The sequence below is a fragment of the Lithobates pipiens genome, unplaced genomic scaffold, assembly GCF_037356315.1.
Source record: "Lithobates pipiens isolate NorthernLeopardFrog02 unplaced genomic scaffold, aLitPip1_a1.2 Scaffold_175, whole genome shotgun sequence".
Taxonomy (NCBI): Eukaryota; Metazoa; Chordata; class Amphibia; order Anura; family Ranidae; genus Lithobates; species Lithobates pipiens.
This window is the reverse complement of record NW_027507757.1, coordinates 819,043-842,446: the sequence shown is the minus strand read 5'-3', so window position 1 is coordinate 842,446 and position 23,404 is coordinate 819,043. Positions and strand designations below refer to the sequence as shown.

General features: G+C 45.2%; 1 pseudogene; it reads right to left on the bottom strand.

Moving 5' to 3' along the window:
• Nucleotides 1-527: 527 nt before the first annotated feature.
• LOC143986656 (C3a anaphylatoxin chemotactic receptor pseudogene) overlaps nucleotides 528-23,404 on the bottom strand; it is a 146,192-nt pseudogene continuing 123,315 nt past the window's right edge.

Genomic DNA, 23,404 nt, shown 5'->3' with positions numbered 1-23,404 from the left:
GACAGGTGGCACTGATGACAGATGGCACTGATATGTGGCACTGATGACAGATGGCACTAATATGTGGCACTGATGACACGTGACACTGATATGGCACTGATGACAGATGGCACTGATGACAGGTGGAACTTATACGTGGCACTGGGGACAGATTGCACTGGGGACAGGTGGCACTGATGGCAGATGGCACTGATGACAGGTGGCAGTGGGGGCAGATGGCACTGACAGGTGGCACTGATGATAGATGGCACTGATGACAGGTGGCAGTGGGGGCAGATAACAGTGGGGGCAGTGGGGACAGGTGGCAGTGGGGACAGATGGGCTCTTTATTTTCCTTTTTTTTTTTTTTTTTTTTTTTTTTACACTAACCGCTGTGAGATCTCACAGCGGTTCATCTCTCCCTCCTCACACGCTGTCTGTGTGAGGAGGGAGAGCAGCGATGAGAGATGATCTGATATGTTTACATATCAGATCATCTCTCATTGGGCACGCCGATCACGCTGTAAACAGCCGCTGTGATTGGCCGTTTACAGCGATCTGTGACTGGCTGTGTCCGGGGGACACGGCCAGCACAGAACTTCCCCGATGCGCGCGCACAGCGGCACGCAGAAGGGAAGGTAAACAGGAGGACGTCCAGGGACGGCCTCCCGGCAGTTAGCGTCCGCTCTGTAGCCGTCTTTCAGCTATAGGGCGGGCGCGAAGTGCTTAAAGGGTTAAAAAGTTACCTTTTTGAAAATAAGTTTGGTTGAATCAATGAGGGTATTGATGCTTTACTTTTATATTAGTAGTGCATCTAACTATATGAAACAGCGCTGAAAGAAAAAAACAGTCAAGTGTGGTTCAATAGGGCCAAACAAAGCCGCGGACCAATCCCGGCCAATAGACCTAAAAAAAAAAATATATAGGGGGGAAAAATCTAATCTAATTCCCTATTTATTGTTATTGTTATTATTATTATTTATTATTATTATTATTATTTTGGTGGGTAGTATAAATGTATATATACACTGTATATGTCATTGTTATTTTACATCTGCAGAAGCCAGTTTCCTGGCTGTCATCTTTATCCTCTTCCTTCACTACTATGTGTCCCATGCCCTGAACAAGTAAAGAGATAAAGATTTCTGACTTTACAGATAAGCAGACTTGTTCCCGGCTTAGTGATCGGTGGACAGATTGGACAACTTGGAGGGGGGAGGGGGGCTGCACATATACTGATAACACCTATCACCCCAAATGGCCAATAAGCACTAAGCCCTGATGCCATGTGACTTATTCATGACATACAATATGGCCGCCCTAACACGCAATGATAAGATTTTGAGAAGGCAGTTCATTATGATCACTAATAAAGCTAAAAATGCGCTAAAACATCTACAAATCCATTTCATACATTATATCGGGAGTCCTTCTTCTTCTTCTGGGGTGCGCTGGTCCTCATTGCCTGGTGGAGATAATAAGTTCTCTCTAAATATATTTTGTATGATCTCGCCAATAGACTGTCTCAGCTTCTGCTTCATATCTCTCCCCATGAAGACGTAGAGTATTGGGTTGATGCAACTATTGAAGGTGGCCAGAGACAGTGAGAGAACGGCCAGGATGTCCAGTACATCATTGTGAGTGTATAGCACGGTTACTCCGATGATGTGGAAGGGGGTCCAGGTGATGAAAAACACGACAATAACACTTATTGACATCTTGATGGTTTTTCTACCTACTTCAGAAAATCGGATATTTTGTGCTTTAGAAGCCAGATGAATGTAACAGATACAAATGATAATAAGAGGGATCAGAAATCCAAACGTTGCACATGTGAGATAGAAGGGCTTTATTATGTGAGGTTCTGAATAGCAGACGGTGATGTTAAGAAAGGTGACATATGTATTGTTGATGGCGACAGGCAGACACATCATGAAGGACAACATCCAAATAGCCAAGCATATCATCCACGCCATTTTGATTCTTCGGTGATTTCGGGCCCACACGGGATGGACAACCAGAATCCATCGGTCAATGCTGATGGCCACCAGGGTGAAGACACTGGTGTACATGTTAAGGATGAGGATGAAAAATAACATCTTGCAGAGGGCAAGTCCATACAGCCATGAGGAGTAGAAGGACTGCACTACAAATAATGGAAGACACAAGCAGCACATGACATCGGCCAGAGAAAGGTTCCCAAACCAAACAGTGGTCACGGTCCGCTCCATCTTCACTCCAGTAACCCAAAGCACCAGAGCATTGCCGGGGAGACCCACAAGAGTAGTGAGAGATAAAACCAAGATGGGGAACGTGAGCACAGGGCTGTAAACCGCGGTTGGTTCCATTTCACTGCTGACATTGAACATCTTGTTTACCTGTAAAGACATCAAGAGTTACTTCATCTGTCTGATAATTAATCAATTCAGGGCTTTTTGTCTGCCATTCCGGCACCTATGGAAGCCCTCTTCACCCGGACAGTGCGGGTTTTGAATGGGGTTTCCAGTGCAGGCGTCTCCCTCCCCTGCCTGCGCTGTTCAGCGCTCTGCCCGAGTCCCCGGCGCTGTGTGAGTTTTGCGGTGCAGTGTTGTGTAAAGCACACAGTGTGCTGTGAAGCGGGGATGGGGGTGGCGAAGCGCACCAGTGTCTGCTCAGTGTAGAGTCTGCAGACACACAGCCCCAGCCTCTTCCCCTCTGCAAGCCGAGTATGTATATCTCCCAACATTTTGAGATGGGAATGAGGGACACCTACTACCAATCGTATGTAGGCAAGGGACACGCCCTCACTGCCCCACCCCTTTAAAGGAGAATTAACCCCAAAAAACAAAATACAAAAACATAGTTGGGGGAGGGGCACACCCTAAAATGCGTTTAGATTCAAGATGGTGCTGCTACAAGACCAACAAAAAGTACAAAACAGATTATAGCGCACTCATTCAAGAATGACATAATGGACTACTATGCGATGCGATACGATGCGATGCAATGTGATGCAATTTGATGCGATGCATAGTAGTCCATTATGCTTTACCTTTGCAGGGAATGAAAGAGTAAGTAAACTCATCAGGGTTTACTTCCTCTTTAAGACCAGAGCACTTTTTGCGATTCGGCACTGCGTCGCTTTAACTAACAATTGCGCGGTCGTGCGACGTGGCTTCCAAACAAAATTGATGTCCTTTTTTTCCCACAAATAGAGCTTTCTTTTGGTGGTATTTGATTACCTCTACAGCTTTTATTTTTTGCGCTATAAACAAAAAAAGAGCGACAATTTTGAAAAAAAATGCATTATTTTTTACATTTTGCTATAATAAATATCCCCAAAAATGTATAAAAAACATTTCTTCCCCTCAGTTTAGGCCGATACGTATTCTTCTACATATTTTTGGTAAAAAAAAAATCGCAAAAAGTGATTATTGATTGGTTTGTGCGAAAGTTATAGCGTTTACAAAATAGGGGAGAGTTTTATGGCATTTTTATTAATCATTTTTTTTTTACTAGTAATGGTGGCGATCTGCGATTTTTATCATGACTGCGTCATTATGGCGGACACGTCGGACATTTTTGACTCATTTTTGGGACCATTGTCATTTATACAGCGATCAGTAAATGTGTGTGTGCCGGTCTGGAAGTGGTTACAAACACCTGAACATATAAAAAAAATACGTGGGTTTGGTCACACTATACGGTCATATAGTGCTAAGCCCACTCACTGCGACAAAGTACCCCGAATTTGTGGGGGCCCCAAAAAAGGTTACTCCAATCCACAAGGGCTTATTTTTACCACCACTATTCCTTTATATTGGCTTTTAAAATTTACAAATGCTGCAAATTTAGAATTTGGATGAAAGGTTTAGCTCTGGGAAACACTTTTTGAAAGATAAAAAGTGCATTTTATATACAACTATATAGATCAGTCCAACATGAGGGACAAATGAGGGGGAAAGAGGGACAGAGGGATATTGCTCCAAATCCAGCACAGTCCCTCCAAATCAGGGACAGTTGGGATCTATGGAGTATATGACCTGTCCGGAGTGCGGTTTGCACAGACAGAGCCTTCCTGACGCACAAGCCAAGGGACACGACCACTGGGTGGGTGCAGAGCTGAGGGTCCTTCCTTTCCTCGGCTTGACCGCGTTTTCGAGTGTATGGGTCCTCGTAAAAACCCTGTTGTTCATAATTGGCAATGGGTTGATTATAAGGATAAGGAGAGGGTCCGTATCCATTATATGTGCTGTCAGTATCTCTCATATCACCAAGTGGCAGAAATCTGTTTTGTGTGGGGACTGAAGCATTGTCCTGATGTTGTGGACCCCCATTGTAAAACAACAATCGACATGGCGAAATATGAGAAGGAATTGTTTAGGATTTTAAGTGAACCAGGAACGTACAAGATACTGCCTAGCAACCCCACTAATGTTTACAAAAGACAATTGAGTGACCTCATTAATAGGGGTCATGAACAAAAAATGTTGAATAACAAAGAAAGAGCCTTTCTAGTCCCCCTATCTCCACGAATACCTACCATTTATTTTTTGCCCAAAATTCATAAAGATCCTGTTAACCCCCCCGGTAGACCAATAGTTAGTGGTATCAATTCAGTAACCTCCCGTATAGGCCCCTATATAGATTTTTATCTACAGCCCCTTGTTAGAAAAATACCATCTTATTTAAAGGATACAGGCGACACTATTAGGAAATTAGAGGGTGTCCATTTACACGGCCAATATATCATTGCTACTGCGGACGTTGCGTCCTTATACACGTACATACCACAAGGGAGAGGTATAGAGGTGGTACGCCATTTTTTGGATCAGGAGCAATCCCTTGCATCTTTTCAACATGAATACATCATTGAATTGTTAGAGTTTGCGACTGGCCATAGCTATTTTTGGTTTAATGGCCAATATTATTTACAACAAAGGGGTGTCGCTATGGGGGCAAAATTTGCCCCCAGTCTTGCGAACCTCTTTATGGCAAAATGGGAGGAGGATGTCGTCTATGCCCAACGGAACCCATCATGGGTTCTGTGGGTTAGGTATATAGACGACATCCTCCTCCTATGGGGTGGTACCCCCCCAAACACTCTCTGAGTTTTTTGAAATTTTGAACTCTAAGGGGTATTGTATTGACCTATCAAATGAGTACTGAAAAAATGTATTTTCTTGATCTCGAAATAGGAATAACAACTAACGGTTTTGAGTTTAAGACACATTTCAAATCCACTGATCGCAATAGTTTTATCTCTATGGATAGCTGTCACCATAGAACATGGCTGAGCTCAATTCCACAAAGTCAATTTATTAGACTTCGTCGGAATTGTACTGACCTCGAGACCCTTCATGCCCAGGCAAATATTCTAAAACAGCGTTTTCTAGACAAAGGATATCAAGCAGCTGTTTTGGATGAACAACTACAAAAGGTTGCCCAAACCAACAGAGAGTCCTTGTTACAGGTCAAAACCTCACAAGAATCTGGTGACAATTTCAAATGGGCTTTACTTGCCACATTCAATATTCAACATAGACAGGTTAAAACCATTTTGAATAAGCACTGGGATATCCTCAGGAATGATTCCATCTTGGGCCCTAAACTTCCTGAAAAAGCTAGAGTTCTCTTCAGAGGCGCACCATCCTTACAGAGTAAAACAGCACCTAATATTATCAACCCACTGGCTCGTCCCTCTTTCTTTCACAATCTTATTGGATATTTCCCTTGTAAGAGATGTGTTGTGTGGCAACACAATATGTCAGGGAGACAGAAGACTCTAGAATTTAGATCAACTAAAAATATTCCATTAAGTGGTTTTGCACGTGCAGTACTAGGTATGTGGTATATTTAATTACTTGCCCTTGTGGGGAGCAATATGTTGGTCGCACCACGAGAACTTTTACCATCAGGGTAGGAGAGCATATTTCTTTGATTAAGAGTAAAGATCCCAAACATACTGTTCCCAGACATTATAGGGAGTTCCACAATAGTAACCCAGAGGGCTCTCAGTTTATTGTGATTGACAAATATACTCCATCGTGGAGAGGTGGGGCTATGATAAGGGGAATCTCAAGACTTGAGACATATTGGATTTATGAGCTCCAGTCCCACTCCCCGTTCGGTATGAACGTGGAGTGGGACATCAATGCCTTCATTGATGACTCTTGATACATATGTATTTAGGTGACCAATTGTTTGATTTATTTTGTATATGAATTTTTTTTTTTCCTTTTTTATTGTAAACGGGATCTATCCCTTCGTGTCATTCCAGTGCGACATCTCTGTCCCTTTTTGGCTAGGCTTGGGGGAAACAAACGATGTCTTTTTTTGGGGGGTTGCTGTGTGGTTTTTATCTTGTGGTTTTGATGGTAATCTCTGCCATTAAGCAGAATATAGGGTTAGTATAACATTTAGGGTCACATGTCCATTTCAAGACAATTTCATTTATTTATATCTCGGCGGTGAGATATATATATGTTTTACATTTATGTAATACTTAAAATTGTCACGTGTCATTGTATGCCGCATCCTATGGATGTCAAACATATATATAGGAATATTTCTTAACGAAACACAGAGACCACGACACACTTTTGGTGCTGAGTGGTTCTTGGTGTGTGATGTTTACCTTTCCCCCTTTCTTTGTCACTGACCACTGCAACATTTTGGTCATGGGGATTATTTCTATTTTAAATGCTTTTTATTGGTATTTTTTCATTTATCTACTTGTGATTGGTTGCTTTCTCCAGAAGTCATGTCGATGTTGTGGTTGTCACCACTATGGAAAAGCCTCCTTTTCGTTTCCATTGGGAGTGTTGTTCCGGAAGTGACGCTGTTTCACTTCCGATCACGGGAATTCAGTTTGGGTTCTAGATTGAGGCTTGCGGTTCAAGCCTCTGTTTCATCCTGCCCTATTGCGCAGTTCCGGAGGTGACGTTGGTGCGGTCACGGCGTCACTTTCCGAGAGTATCAACACACACAGTGCAGCTCCGGAAGTGACATTGTTGTGGTTGCGGCGTCACCTCCGAGAGTATTAACATACATGGCGCAGCTCCGGAAGTTATTTAACTACTGATATACAGTATATCTTTCGAGGTTAAAATTACACATTTTTGCATTCAAACGGGTATATTCATTTATATTAATAACGGCTCAATATTACTTATATCTATAACAAATCACCATTTTGATATTGTTTTGGCAATATACTATAAGGCAAGTATAGGTGGAACGCAGTATTATAGTGTGGATTAGAGGTGTGGAACGCACGCCAAGCGGCCATTTTTTACAAACCGGAAGTTAGCACCTGTGACACAGAGGGATGGATTCTGGCTGTTTTATGGTGTACCTTATATAAGGGAGTACAGCAGTAGTGGTAGTACACCCCAGATGATGTCCTAGCAGACAAAACGCGTTGGAAAGACTCCACTACTGCTCAGTTTTTATTGACAAGCGCTTTAATGACTACTTAAATGTGCGTTCATTATTTTATTTTTAAACGGTATTATGCTATTTTGGTCATATCCTTCCATTTCATGTTAATTTCGGTTGCTGTCGGAGATGTCTTTTTAATGATTATGACCATATATGTCCAAGAATTGGAGAAGGGCTACCCTCAAGGTGTGATCCATTGATCAGTGACTGGAAAGCCAGTGCCCTAAATTGGAGCAATAAGCATTTATGACCCCTTGAATATACGTTCAATTGGGTCAATTCTCTGTGCTGCATGTTACATATTAAGGGCCTCTGGATGGTACTCCTCATTAATGCTGTACTCTGCACAATGGGTTTTGCATTACATAGCCCTGAGCCCTGCACTCTGTATGCTGCATATTACATACACTTTGCCACTGCTCTCTGTGTGCTAGGCTCTAAGTTACATATTCCAGACCCCTGCACTCTGTACACAGGGCTTTATGCTTCATATTTCTGAGAACAAGGGACGCTTTGCATTAAATGTAAGTACTATCTTGTTTGCTGATTTATTTATTTATTTTGCGCCCTGTGTGATATGTACAGCTCACAACTGCACAATACACACTCCTGAGCCCTGTGTGCTATGAAGTCCTGAGTCCTGTACTTTGTGTGTTACCATAGGCATGCGCACAGGGTGTGCCGGGTGTGCCTGGGCACACCCTAATGCCCAGGCACATCCAACACACCCCAGGACTTTTTTGCCAGCAGAATGTGCAGGATCTCTATTTTGGTGCCTCTGCTAATGAACATTGGCAGTGCTGCTACTCTGCGAGTGGGACTATTATTTAGTTGGCTGTGTAACTCATGTGAGTGCAGCCACTGATCGCGGAGTGAGCAGGCAAGTGGCCGCATTTTCTGATGCTACTTCTATCGTTCCGGCTACAGCATCCCTGACAGCTGAATATCACTCCGCTGCCTGCTTTCAGGGATGCTGTAGCTGGAACTATAGATGTAACATCAGCGCTGGATTAACCACACTTATTTTGTCAGGGCGGCTTTGGCCAATTATGGCTCAGAGAGTTTAGTACACGCCCCACATTACATAAGGCCGCCTGAAAGTCAGACTTGTGTAGTGTGTTCTGATAGAGAGAGATAGGCAGTGTAATTTCATTTCATTTAAGTTAGATAGAGCAGGCAGGAGGCGAGACAGTTAGCTGCAGTGAGTGTATTATGTACCGTATTTATCGGCGTATAACACGCACTTTTTTCCCCTTAAAAGCAGGGGAAAATCGTGGGTGCGTGTTATACGCCGATCCCTCGAAATTCTGAGCCTCTGAGCGGCTTTCAGCCGCCTTTGGCTTTTCAAGGCGACTTTCGGCCGCCTTCGGCTCTTCTCGGGCAGCTTTCGGCCGCCTTCGGCTGTTCTCGCCGGCCGAAAGCTTCCGGCCGCCTTCGGTTCTTTTCGGCGGCCGAAAGCTTCCGAGAACGGCCGAAGGCAGCCAAAAGCTGCCCGAGAAGAGCCGAAGGTGGCCGGAGGCCCACCGAGAACTACCACACGCCGCCGAGATACACCTCCGGCTCTGTATCTCGGCGGCGGCATTTTTAAAAAATAAAATAGACACGGCTGCAATGGGGGGCAAGACTGCAATGGGGGACAAGACTGCATAAGGCTGCAATGGGGGACAAGATTGCATAAGGCTGCAATGGGGGACAAGACTGCATAAGGCTGCAATGGGGGACAAGGCTGCAATGGTGGACAAGGCTGCAGATGACACTGATGGGCATATAAATGTATGTAAGTGTTTTTTCCCTTAAACTTCCCTCCTAAACGTTTTTTCCTTAAAATTCCCTCCTAAATTTGGGGTGCGTGTTATACGCCGGTGCGTGTTATACGCCGATAAATATGGTATATATATATATATAAAAGTGTTTGCCCCCTTCCTCATTTCCTGTTCCTTTGCATGTTTGTCACACTTAAGTGTTTCGGAACATCAAACCAATTTAAACAATAGTCAAGGACAACACAAGTAAACACAAAATGCAATTTGTAAATGAAGGTGTTTATTATTAAAGGTGAAAAAAAATCCAAACCATCATGGCCCTGTGTGAAAAAGTGATTGCCCCCCTTGTTAAAACATACTATAACTGTGGTTGTCCACACCTGAGTTCAATTTCTCTAGCCACACCCAGGCCTGATTATTGCCACACCTGTTCACAATCAGGCATCACTTAAATAGGAGCTGCTTGACACAGTAAGGTCCACCAGAAGATCCTTAAAAGCTACACATCATGCCGAGACCCAAAGAAATTCAGGAACAATTGAGAAAGAAAGTAATTGAGATCTATCAGTCTGGAAAGGGTTATAAAGCCATTTCCAAAGCTTTGGGAATCCAGTGAACCACAGTGAGAGCCATTATCCACAAATGGCGAAGACATGGAACAGTGGTGAACCTTCCCAGGAGTGGCCGGCCGTCCAAAATTACCCCAAGAGCGCTGCGATGACTCATCCAAGAGGTCACAAAAGACCCCACAACAACGTCCAAGGAACTGCAGGCCTCACTTGCCTCAGTTAAGGTCAGCGTTCATGCCTCCACCATCAGGAAAAGACTGGGCAAAAATGGCCTGCATGGCAGAGTTCCAAGGAGAAAACCACTGCTGAGCAAAAAGAACATCAAAGCTCGTCTCAATTTCTCCACAACACATCTTGATGATCCCCAAGACTTTTGGGACAACATTCTGTGGACCGATGAGACAAAAGTGGAACTCTTTGGAAGGTGTGTGTCCAAGTATATCTGGCGTAGAAGGAACACTGCATTTCATAAAAAGAACATTATACCAACAGTAAAATATGGTGGTGGTAGTGTGATGGTCTGGGGCTGTTTTGCTGCTTCAGGACCTGGAAGACTTGCCGTGATAAAAGGAACTATGAATTCTGCTGTCTACCAAGAGATCCTGAAGGAGAATGTCCAACCATCTGTTCGTGTACTCAAGCTGAAACCAACTTGGGTTCTGCAGCAGGACAATGATCCTAAACACACCAGCAAGTCCACCACCGAATGGCTGAAGAAAAACAAAATGAAGACTTTGGAGTGGCCTAGCCAAAGTCCTGACCTGAATCCTATTGAGATGTTGTGGTATGACCTTCAAAAAGGCCGTTCATGCTCGAAAACCCTCTAATGTAACTGAATTAGGACAATTCTGCAAAGATGACTGGGCCAAAATTCCTCCAGGACGCTGTAAAAGCCTCATTGCACGTTATCGCAAACGCTTGGTTGCAGTTGTTGCTGCTAAGGGTGGCCCAACCAGTTATTAGGTTTAGGGGGCAATCACTTTTTCACACAGGGCCATGATGGTTTGGATTTTTTTTTCACCTTTAATAATAAACACCTTCATTTACTAATTGCATTTTGTGTTTACTTGTGTTGTCCTTGACTATTGTTTAAATTGGTTTGAAGTTCCGAAACACTTAAGTGTGACAAACATGCAAAGGAACAGGAAATGAGGAAGGGGGCAAACACTTTTTCACACCACTGTATATATATATGCATCATAGGTGTTGTATGTATATATATATATAGATAGATAGATAGATATAGTAACATGGGGGATGTTTAACTCAGTAGTAGATGCCTTTTCAGTAAGTTCACAGCGAACAGGAACTTTAGTTTAAGGGCATGGTAGCCCACTTTTATTAAAAGGAACAAAATAAAGTTCACACATGCACTTGGTTGCCCACACAGGGGTTCTTCTCCCAAAAACAATACATGAAAAATGCCAAGCCACCTGGCTCTCTTCAGCAGCACTGCCACCTAGGCTTTACACTTCAGCCCTCTTGGCCTTATAACAGGGTTCCCCTACAACTACTGTACCTCTTTTCAGCTTCCTTGCTGCTCAGGCCTTCCACTTCAGGCTCTCATCTGTCTCCTTAGATGCACACAGCTTCAACACACACACAGCGTCTATGTAGAAAGCAGCCCCTCACTGCTCTGATCCTCATATTTGGGTCTCTGGCTTTCTCTAGTGCACACCTGCACTCTCTGGACTCCTGGAGACCTCCTGTCTCTCTGGTGGAGCCCAGAACCCTAATCCTAACTCTGCTATAAGCCCAGGTGCCCACCTGCTCAATAAACCAGCCAGACTCTTGGCTGTTCCAAAAACCCAGTCCCAGGATTGGAGATTCTATCCCACCCATAACGCTATGGAATCTCCGGGCTCCAGGTCCCCAAGTGGATTTTACAAACTTTGGAGGAAACTGATAAAACAGATTCCTCCACATTAAATACCCCTGGTGCCCCTCAACCTGCCTATCTGAGAAACCTACATACATTGTGACGAAAGGTCCCTACACTCTGATTGAGTGCTTTCGTCATATACCACTTCCTCCCAGCCTGAATATAGATATCAGATATTCCATCCGCTCACAAGCACAAAACAAGACGACACTTGCTTAGCTGCTCAACATGGACTGATTTATTAGAACCAAAATGACAAGTATTTATAATACAGTAGAAGGGGAGGTCACCCCTCCTGATCATTTATTCTAACAATACAACTGTAGCCAGGAACAGAATTAACCTGAGCTAATTATCTAAATCAACACTCAGACTAGTTGACTGAGAGATAAGACTTTTCGGCTTCTAACTCACTAACAATTCAATACACATTACCATAAACATCAACATGGGGTTAAGTAGCACAAACAACAACGTGTGGAATACTCTTACAAGTCAGACTAAACTTATTTACATCATACAAGACAACAAACATGTGGCTGGAGTTCATGACATTAGCATCTGACAGTGTGTGTCCCAACAGCATGAGACAACACACATTATATATACATATATACAGCATTGAATCCAGGGGTCAAGTTCTGGGGGAAAAAGCGTGGGAACTCCCACCCAAGATCCACTCCCCCACCAAAAAAAACAAAAAAAAAGGTGCGCTCATATGCATATATATTTCACAGAAAATACAGTACAACATTTATTGTAAAGTGCCAGTTTACAAAAACAAAATAAGTTAACTTGTCAAACAGAATAATCAACACAATGAGTGATGATCTTTCCCTCGCAGGGAATTTCTAAGCCCTTGTACACACGGTCGGATATTCCGATGGACAATGTCCGATAGGACCGTGTTGTCGGATAATCCGACAGTGTGTGGGCTCTATCAGACTGTTTCCGTTGGAGTATCCGACAGACCAAGTTTTCCAACTTGGCTATAAAATTTTCCGACAACATGCTCCGATCGGACATAGTCCGATCGTGTGTAGCCTACTCCGACGGACAAGGTACCACGCATGCTCACAATCAAATTCAGACACGGAAGCGCTCCCTCAGGTAAAACTACCTGAGGGATCGTAATCGATATAGCACATTCGTCACGCTGCAATGTTAAAAATTCTTTAATGCAGCGCATTCTCTTGTTATTTACAATGCTGCAAGAATGAACTTGTTTTGATGCTCATATTCACACACACTTCTCCCGAACGTATTTCTTTATTCTTTTTACTCATTTCAGCAATACAATATTTTAAATCGTCACATCTACACAATCTTTTAATTTTGTTTTTTAATCAACATCTCCTTTTTTGACAGTTTGCTCATCTTTGCATTTTGTTGGGTCTGTATTGTGTGTCAACTTACCACAACACCATTATTATCTTTTTAATTTTGTTTTTCTTTTTTAATCTACAGGAGGCTGTTTGGTTTTGGTGCCCCTTGTTATTCATTTCACTTTGTATTTTTGAAATGTACCTGCCTACTCACAAATAAACTGTCCTTTTTGAAGTAAAACACATAGGCAAGCATTTTTTTAACCAAAAAAAAACTTTATTTAGGTGTCAGTAACAAATAAAGAGGGAGGCAGCGCTGGAGAAACTGGGGAGATTAGCAAAGTCTTTGGCCCCCAGGGCACACATCAACTATTTAAACGCCCAAATTGGTGGCCTGAGGAGTACATATCTGAGGGAGAGAAGTCTGGTCCTGAAGTCCAAGAAACCCAGAACAGCAGCAGATGACATCTATGTTCCCAGGCTGTGGTACTACAAGAGGCTGCATCTTCTGTCAGACCAGACTGAACCCGGGTCATCACTCTCTGGTCTTCCTTCCACACTTCCTTCCAGGCTGTGGCTGTGGTGCTGGAGGTGTGGCAGAAGGAGGAGGAGGAGGAAGGGGATGGGCCAAATCACACAAGTGTGTTGCTTGTGTGATTTGGCCCAACAACCCCTTGTTGAGGTTGTGGAGAATTAGCTCCTCACACAAGATCTGTTGCCCCTCATCCATTTGCTGGAGTTTGCAGGCAGCCAAGGAGGCAATGGACTCTTGATATGTGGGGGGTGGCTTTGAGGGCCGCTGAAGCCTCCCCGATCAGCGTCAGAGCCGACTCCTCCACATTCCCCCCCTTTCTCGCCCTTTTGTGTGGAAGGCGGAGTGGAGGGACCTGTGATTCAGTCAGGCTCCTCCGCCTGCCCACCGCTTGGCTGCCGCTTACCCCCGCCTCCTCCTGGCTGCCACTTTCCTCAGCCACCTCCTGGCTGCTGCATTCCACACCCTGCTCCTGGCTGAGGTCTTCCTGTGTATGAAAAAGGGACATAGTTTTAGTTTTTGGTTCATCAAACACACACAATTTTCACCTCAAGACTGTTGCAAATTGTTAACCAATAGAAAAGACTATCATTCTGAGCCCAACATTTTTCATTCTTGGCCCAAAGGTTTTGGCCACTACTGTCTATTGATATGTGAAACACTTTCTAAAATCAGCAATTAGAGAGCAAAAAACAATTTTACATCATTAATTTTTACTCCCAAAATATGTACAACAAAACTATACCTGGCTCAGGCTGGGTTCTTCCTGAGTGGAAGGCCCAGGTTGGGCGTCGGAAGACTCATCAGGTGTGGAATGTAGCATAGAAGGACGCGTGGAAGGAAGGGTAGAGAGGGATTCCCTGACCTCAGCCTGGTCTGACAGAAACTGCATCCTCTAATAATACCACAGCCTGGGGACATAAACTTCATCTGCTGCAGCTCCAGTGTGCATGGACTCGAGCACCTTCTTCCGCTCTCTCAGATATGTACTCCTGAGGCCACCAATTTTCACTTTTAAATAGTTGATGTTTGCCCTGGGGACCACTGGCTTCACAAACTCAACCAGTTTCTCCATCGCTGCCTGCCTCTTTAGTTTGTTACTGTAATGTGGATGCGTAGATTGCCACAGGCAGGGCAGCTCCCTGTACTTATCGATGAACAGAGGGAGGAAACTTTGGTCATTGAAACCGTCCATAATCTCTCCAAGACACAACACAAGACAAACCCTAATGTGAGGCTAAACTCCACTAATGCAGCCCTCAATCTAGAAGCAGTATAGGCTTGTGATGTACCAAGTTAAAAATTGTACCTTCGTTTGCACGATCGGCGCATCAGCTTCTCCCTCTGTTCACAAATCGCACGTACGACACACGCGCGTTGCATTTTATATACAGTGCGCATGCGTGAAACTCTGCCCGCCCCTGACGTTCTTTCTAGACTATTCCCCGCCCCTTCTCTTTTGGCGCAGTGGGGAGAGCACATGGCGGAGACAACGTAGGTGCGCAATCAGAGTTCCACTAACGAGGAGGAGGGCGAGGAAAGCCCGGAGCCTGAAATGTCCCGACCCTGGAGGAGAAGATTTAAGGCCTCAAATATGTCTTTTGGAGAGATGTTGGAGATGGTGGACATATTGAAGAGGACCGACTATGATGGGAAGTATGGACCTTACCCAAACCCAAATATAAGGCCAAGATCATGACTAAAGTTGTGAAGAGTCTTCAGAAGAATTTTAGGGTATGACGATCCAAGGATCAACTGAGAAAACGCTGGTCAGACCTGAAACTGAGGGAGCACGATCAGTACAGAAGGATCAAGCGAGTTCTTCAAAAAAGTAAGTAGTTGTCGTGTGTTCATATGATTATTATTGCTTGCATACTGCTCAATGTGCTTTGATTTCATGTTGTACAGTTTAAAATGGCCACTTTCAAGTTCATGGGTTCAATCGTTCGTAATAAACATTGTTCGTTAGCCCACTCCCAAAATTATGTTTTCCCAACTTACACTTCACTACATTTGTTCACACTGCAGGTAAGTATTCCAGCTTTAGAAAGTGTCCAAAATAATGTTCTCACCTTTGAACTTGGCCAAAAAACACCATTGTACGACGCTTCCAAGCAATGTTTCATATTCCAATTTCTGCCCTCTGTGTGCTAAGTATTAATTTTTTTACATTCTCATAGGGTAGAGAAGACTCGGGAAGTCTGAGGACACCAGGGACCCCACACCTCCCAAAAAGGGGAAATACCAACACCAGAAGCAGAGGAGGAGGAGGAGGAAGGAGAGATTGTTGAAGTTGGACAAATTGTCACCTCAACAGGTGAGTGTCGGAGACCACAGCTTACAGTAAGCTAATCAATGTATGTCATCATATTTATAATACATGGTGTGTTTATTTTAGTTTTTTTAGGTGATGTGGAAGAAGAATCACATTTTACCAGTGAAAGTGCCCAGATCCTGATTGGGGAGATAATGGTGTGCAATCGCGATTTAGAAATTATACAGAAAACATCAATGATGTTCAACATAAAATGAAGAACATCATTGATGTTTTGGGGAGAGTTTGAAACACCCCAAACTAGCTTGGGTTTTTTTTTGTTCAAACAAACAACTTTTGTATTTTACTAAAAGCCAAATTTGGAAGATGCACACAGTGTGTCAACATGTGCTATCTCCCATCATGGGGGATCAATGTACGTGTTTTGTGGAAAGTGGCTGAGATGAAGGGGTTGCACCCCCAAAACATGTACATTGATCCCCCATGATGGGAGATAGCACATGTTGACACACTGTGTACATCTTACAAATTTGGCTTTTCCAGGGGTGACACCCCATGTGATGAAGGCAATATCAGCCCAGTTTGTACATACTCATGTCTGATATTGTCTTCATTTTTCAAAGTTGAACTTTGTAAGTTCCTGTGTTCTGTATGTTATGCTTTGATACATGCCTGTTTACACAAAAAATGCCAAGTTACCAAAAAAATTAACAAAAATAATTTTTGATATACACCCAATATGTTGGTTTGTTGTAAAACCCTTTTCTAAACGCACATGTGAATGTGCTTTGATTAAAAAGTGAAATTATAAACAATGTGTGGCTTCCTTTTTCAATGCGCAAAAGCAGTATTTGTAGTAAAGTTGTTGTTTTCTGTAGCAATGGGTGTTATTTACTAAAGGCAAATCCACTTTGCACTCCAAGTACCGTTTCAGGTACACTTTTGCAGTGCACTTGTAGTGCATAGTGGATATGCCTTTAGTAAATAACACCCACAGTGATGTGGAAATTTTCCCAATCACGCCATTTTCAGGACCCCACATATTTCTGCCATGGTGCTGAAAATTAGGAATATTTTTGTCAGTAATGCACTACATACATTAGCAACAAAAACAAGGTGTGTGTGTGTAGCAGACCCACAACATAATAAGATTATATGAAGAAGAGACTGTCACCTCACCTCGCTCTGAACTTGGGTTTGCACTGTTGTAAAAAAAGGCCCAAACAAAAAAACCTAGGAGACACCTAAAACCAAGCCAAGCAGTAAATGAAAACAAAGATTATTGTAGTTTCAAAGAAAAATGTATTACAAAAATGCCTCTCAGACATTGTCTGGCATATCAATGGCCCCCCTACCCACAAAGTACTCCATGTATTGGGTTCTGACCTCGCAGGCGCTTTGGGGGGGCAAGCCAGGACAAGCAGTTTCAAGGGCCGTGAGGTTCTCATTTTCAGGCAAGTCTGCATCTGGGCCATCTGAGACCACATAGTTTGCTGAATGTCTTTTCAAGAAATTGTGCAGAACACAGCAGGCAAGCACTATGTGATTGAGTTTATATTCCGCCATGTGGATTGGCGTCAAAAATAGGCAGAACCGGCTGGCCAGTATTCCAAAAGTGTTCTCCACGACTCTTCTGGCTCCGGAAATTAAAGATCCTCTGATCCGGGGTGAGGGTCCTCATCAGGAAAGGTCACATCAGGTGGTTTGCCAGGGCAAACGCCTCATCCGTGACGAATACAAACGGGAGTCCTTCTACATTCTCCTCTGGGGGTGGCAAGCCCAGACTGCCACTCTGGAGACGCCAGTAGAATTCCGCCCGTGAGAACACTCCACCATCCGACATCCAGCCATTTTGCCCCACGTCCACATACAGGAAGTCATAGGTCGCTGACACCACCGCCAACATCACGATACTATTAAACCCCTTGTAATTATAATAGTAGGACCCCGAGTTGGGGGGTGGGACGATGCAGACGTGTTTCCCATCAATTGCACCTCCACAATTGGGAAAGTCCCAACTGCTGGCAAAGTGGGAGGCCACAGTCTGCCATTCCTGTGGCGTTGAAGGAAACTGTGGAGTGAAACAAGAAAAAAAAAATGTAATTTGGCACATCAACATTGCAAGCAAATTAGACACAAACATTTTTGGCCAAGATCAGTATAGAATTTTGGGAAATGAGTATTTAAAGCCTAAAGTATAAGGTCCCCTTATCAGAGTCATCACCCCCCCCCCCCATCTGGTGGGCCCTTGCAAAATATGTTTTGGACAGGTAACCCTCTCCACTTCCTTGAGAGCTGAATGCATAAATAGTGTGTGATACTTTGGGCAGCCCCTCCTTACTTACACTATTGGCAGCCCGCCAGACAGGTAAGAAGTGTCTTAATACCAAAAAAAAAAAATGGAAACACATTTTTACATTCTGCTATTACCTATCAAGATAAGAATGGGAGAAAAAAACAATAAACTGTAGCATTTGAAAGTATTCAGGCAGGCCCTTGCACTACATGCTTTGGTGAATTCGTCCATAAATCTGACCAGAACAAAGGTAGGTAGAGTGTGTATTGGGTTTGGCAAAGTCAGCTGATAGAGGATTGCTATCAGCTGACCTAGCAGTTGGGGGGAGGGGGGTTCATAATGAGTTTGACCCAACCCCAAAAAAAAATGGCACTCTGCATGAATTTAAGCACACACATAACATTTGTACACATTTTAGGGGGTGTTTAGGGGAAAGCAATACTATGGAGCTGACAAAAGACATTGTTAAGTGACTAGACTATAGGTTTATGGGCCCAGAAGAGCATGATGGGGAAGTTAGTGAAGGCAAATATGCATGAAGGACAAAAAAGGAACTTGAAAAGCTTCCAGCATGCATGAGGACAAAGGGGCACAGCATATCAATTAGAGCATATTGCAATCATGGTAATTAGGGAATGAGGAAAGAAATCCAAGACATTAGCAATCATTAAATACATAGAATGTGATGTTAAAGGATAAAACTTACCTTCATATAGTCCTTCTGCAGGACCTGAATGATGGCAGAACAGGTCTCTGGAATAATGATCCCCAGAGCCTGGGGGGGGATGCCTGTGGAGAACTTCAGGTCCTGAAGGCTTCTCCCTGTCACCAAGTAGCGCAACGTGGCGATGAGCCTCTGCTCCGGAGTGATGGCTTGCCGCATGCAGGTATCCTGCCTGCTGATATAAGGGGACGGCAAAGCCAGCAGACGGTGAAAAACGGGGTCCGTCATCCAGAGATAATTCCTGAAATCATCAGGATTATTCTCCTGGATCTCACGGAGCCAGGGGCGGATCCAGGGGGGGCAACGGGTCAATTGCCCCCCCCGAGAATACCGCCAGCTGATGACAGAACGGCCGGTTCCGCGGGTCCAATCGCGGCCGGTTCCGCGGGTACCCGCGGGCCGGTTCCGCGGGTCCAATCGCGGCCGGTTCCACGGGTACCCGCAGCCGGTTCCGCGGGTACCCGCGGCCGGTTCCGCGGCTCCAATCGCGGCCGGTTCGCGGGTACCCGCGCTGAGTGGACGGGTGAGGGGGGGGGCAGCTGGGCGGCTTAGGAGGGCTGCTGGCCAATCAGGAAGCCAGCAGGCAGGAGAGCAGGGAGATGACATCATCTCTCACTGCCCTGCGTCCCTCCAGTTCCGCCCTCACTGTGTAGGAAGCTGTGTGCAGCAGAGAGATTGCATCATCTCTCTGCTGCCTATGTTCACTCTGGGACCCAACAAAAGACCACCAGTAGGTGACAATCCGCAATGTGTGGCAGGCTACGTGGCAAGTGGCAATCCGCAATGTGTGGCAGACTAGGTGGCAAGTGGCAATCCGCAATGTGTGGCAGGTGATGTGGCAAGTGACAATCCGTAATGTGTGGCAGTTGACGTGGCAAGTGACAATCCGCAATGTGTGGCAGGTGACATGGCAAGTGACAATCCGCAATGTGTGGCAGGCTACGTGGCAATCCGCAATATGTTGCAGGCAACGTGGCAAGTGACAATCCGCAATGTGTGGCAGGTGACGTGGCAAGTGGAAATCCGCAATGTGTGGCAGGCAACGTGGCAAGTGACAATCCGCAATGTGTGGCAGGTGACGTGGCAAGTGGCAATCCGCAATGTGTGGCAGGCAACGTGGCAAGTGACAATCCGCAATGTGTGGCAGGTGACGTGGCAAGTGACAATCCCCAATGTGTGGCAGGTGACGTGGCAAGTGGCAATCCGCAATGTGGGTCAGGCAACTTGGCAAGTGACAATCCGCAATGTGTGGCAGGTGACGTGGCAAGTGGCAATCCGCAATGTGTGGCAGGCTACGTGGCAATCCGCATCTGGTGGCAGGCGACGTGGCAAGTGACAATCCGCAATGTGTGGCAGGTGACGTGGCAAGTCACAATCCGCAATGTGTGGCAGGTGACGTGGCAAGTGACAATCCCCAATGTGTGGCAGGTGACGTGGCAAGTGGCAATCCGCAATGTGGGTCAGGCAACTTGGCAAGTGACAATCCGCGATGTGTGGCAGGTGACGTGGCAAGTGGCAATCCGCAATGTGTGGCAGGCTACGTGGCAATCCGCATCTGGTGGCAGGCGACGTGGCAAGTGACAATCCGCAATGTGTGGCAGGTGACATGGCAAGTGGCAATCTGCAATGTGTGGCAGGTGACGTGGCAAGTAACAATCCGCATTTGGTGACAAGTGACAATCCACATTTGGTGGCAGGCGACATGGCAAGTGACATCCTCAGGGCTCCCACTGATTCTGCATTATGGTGAGTTGAACCATTTCATTTTATATTACAATGTATTAATAGAAATAATGCGCTTCAATCATCCTGACACCATAACAACCATGGTGCCGTAATGATTGAAGCGCCAATACCAGCCATTTCCCATATAAATTGCACCCCAAAAAACATATTTTATAGCAGTGCCCCTCCCGAGATTAGACTCTGGATCCGCCCCTGCATGGAGCAAAGGCATGTGTGAGAACTGGTCATGCTGGAGCAACCAATTCTTGGTTCACAAACTCCTCCTCGCCCTGTTCATGGACCGGGCTTGTGTGAAAGCTAAAAGCCTAACACCAAGCCCCTGCACAGCACAAACTCTACGACGAGTACGTATGCGAAACATGGCTTGAAAACGGTCGGCTGGTCAGAACAGACAACAGAAAACACAGATAAACAGCAATGCCTGAAAGAACGACCTGAAAAGCAGAAGCAAGCAGACAATAAGAAATGCAAATCAAAGAGTACTATACCAAGATATAGTCCACAATGAGCAACAAATGCTTACTGACTACACACACTGATAATCAGATACACACCGACAAGCACAAACTGAAGAGCAGTAACGAACTGAAGCACAAATCTGAAAAGCGCAAATCGTCTCTCACCAAACTTCTACTAACATGCGATAAACACGAGATCAGCAGAAGGAGCCCAAAGGGTGCCGGACGTGGTGCTGAACTTCCCTTTTCTAGTGCTGTCGTACGCGGCTTACGTCACCGCGTTCTTGGCAACCGGAAATTCCGACAACTTAGTCCGACCGTGTGCATGCAACACCACTTCCGGACCTCTTCCGGACTAAATCCGTCGGAATTTATCCGACGGATTTGGTTGCCGGAATGTCCGACCGTGTGTACAAGGGCTTACTCCCACACACTCCTATACCACTATCAGTCACACTTGATGCTTGTCCTGGTTTTTGTAAAAATTACAAATAAAATAACATTAAATGTATTAGATGATTAGAAATGAGTCTCAGCATAGTCTTCTTTTTAACTTACCTTGCCTACACAAGTGGGTATTGGACATCTCTGCGTAATACAGGGAACACCCCCCTCTCTTATTTGTTGTCACACAAACAGATGCCCCCATTGGAAGAGATCCCATCTATTCCTGTTCTGGTGAGAACTATAAAGTTTCCTCCATCCTTACTCTCTCCAGGTGACAATGGTCAATTAGGGATGAGCTCGGTGTTCGAGTCGAACGCATGTTCGACTTAAACACCGGCCGTTCGTCAAATTCAGAACTTTGAGGACCGTGCGCACCATATTCGAGTGGCGCGAATGGCCCACAATGCACTACGCGATCTCAGTGCATTGCTGGCTCATGATTGGCCAAGCATGCACTGTGACCCCACATGCTTGGCCAATCACAGCGCCGGCAGCGAGGAGAGCCTTAATTGGCCACAGGCAGGATGCCTGTGGCCAATTATAGCTCAGGGGGATTAAGTACACGCCCCACACTATATAAGGCCGCCAGCATGGCGGCCTTGTGTAGTGTGTTGCGGCGTTCAGGGAAAGAGCAGGATAGGCAGGGACAGTGTCTTTGTGGCTTGAAAACCTAGCGCTGTTGCAGTGGGTGTTGTGTGCCTCCAGCACAGTATACACCTGAAGATATCCTTATTGCTGGTGTTCTGTCATACAGGCATCTGCAGCAGTTAAAGTGGGTGTTGTGTTCCTCCAGCACAGTATACTCCTGAAGCTACCCTTTATTACTGGTGTTCTGTAATACAGACATCTGCAGCAGTTAAAGTGGGTGTTGTGTGCCTCCAGCACAGTATTCACCTGAAGATACCCCTTATTGCTGGTGTTCTGTAATACAGGCATCTGCAGCAGTTAACGTGGGTGTTGTGTGCCTCCAGCACAATATACACCTAAAGCTACCCTTTATTACTGGTGTTCTGTAATACAGGCATCTGCAGCAGTTAACGTGGGTGTTGTGTGCCTCCAGCACAATATACACCTAAAGCTACCCTTTATTACTGGTGTTCTGTAATACAGGCATCTGCAGCAGTTAAAGTGGGTGTTGTGTGCCTCCTGCACAGTATACACCTGAAGCTACCCCTTATTGCTGATGTTCTGTGATATAGTCATCTGCAGCATTTACAGTGGGTGTTGTGTGCCTCCTGCACAGTATACACCTGAAGCTACCCCTTATTGCTAGTATTGTTCTATTTCTGTAACACAGGCAGGCAGCTGCAGTAATTACAGTCGGTGTACTGTGTCATCTGCTCAGTGTGCACCTAAAGCTACCCAATTGCTGGTTTTCCCATCTCCCTGCATGCCATTACTATGTGTGGAAGGCCAACAAGGAGAGACAGACAGTCACAAGCCAATAAAAGAGGGCAAGCAGGCTCTGTGTCTAGAGACAACAGTGCTGGTCGTGGACATGGTGCATCATTATCAGCACGTGGCCATGGGATACTCTTGTCCTTATTTTCAGCAGCTGGACGTGTTGAGCCACATCATGCTAAAGACTTGGTAGAGTGGATGACCAAGCCCTCCTCATCCTCTCTCACCTAGGCTCAGGGAACTAGCAAAGCAGCTGCCAACGCGTCCTCTTCCCTCGTCTCAATTTCATCAGTCACTCCTTCCCTAGACCCACCATGTCCTCCTGAGGAGTCCCTCAAACTGTTTGACCACAGTGTTGGGTACATGCTCCAGGAGGATGCCCAGCATTTTAAAGGCTCTGATGATGATACCCAGCTAGAGGAAGGCAGTAGCGTGAGTGCAGAGAGAGGGGATGCTCAAGAAGGACAGCAATCTGGCAGTCATGTTCCATCAGCTGCAGCATACTGTCAGGTTTGCTCCAGTGATGAAGAGGGAGGGGGTGATGAGGTCACTGACTCCACATGGGTGTCTGATAGGAAATAGGAG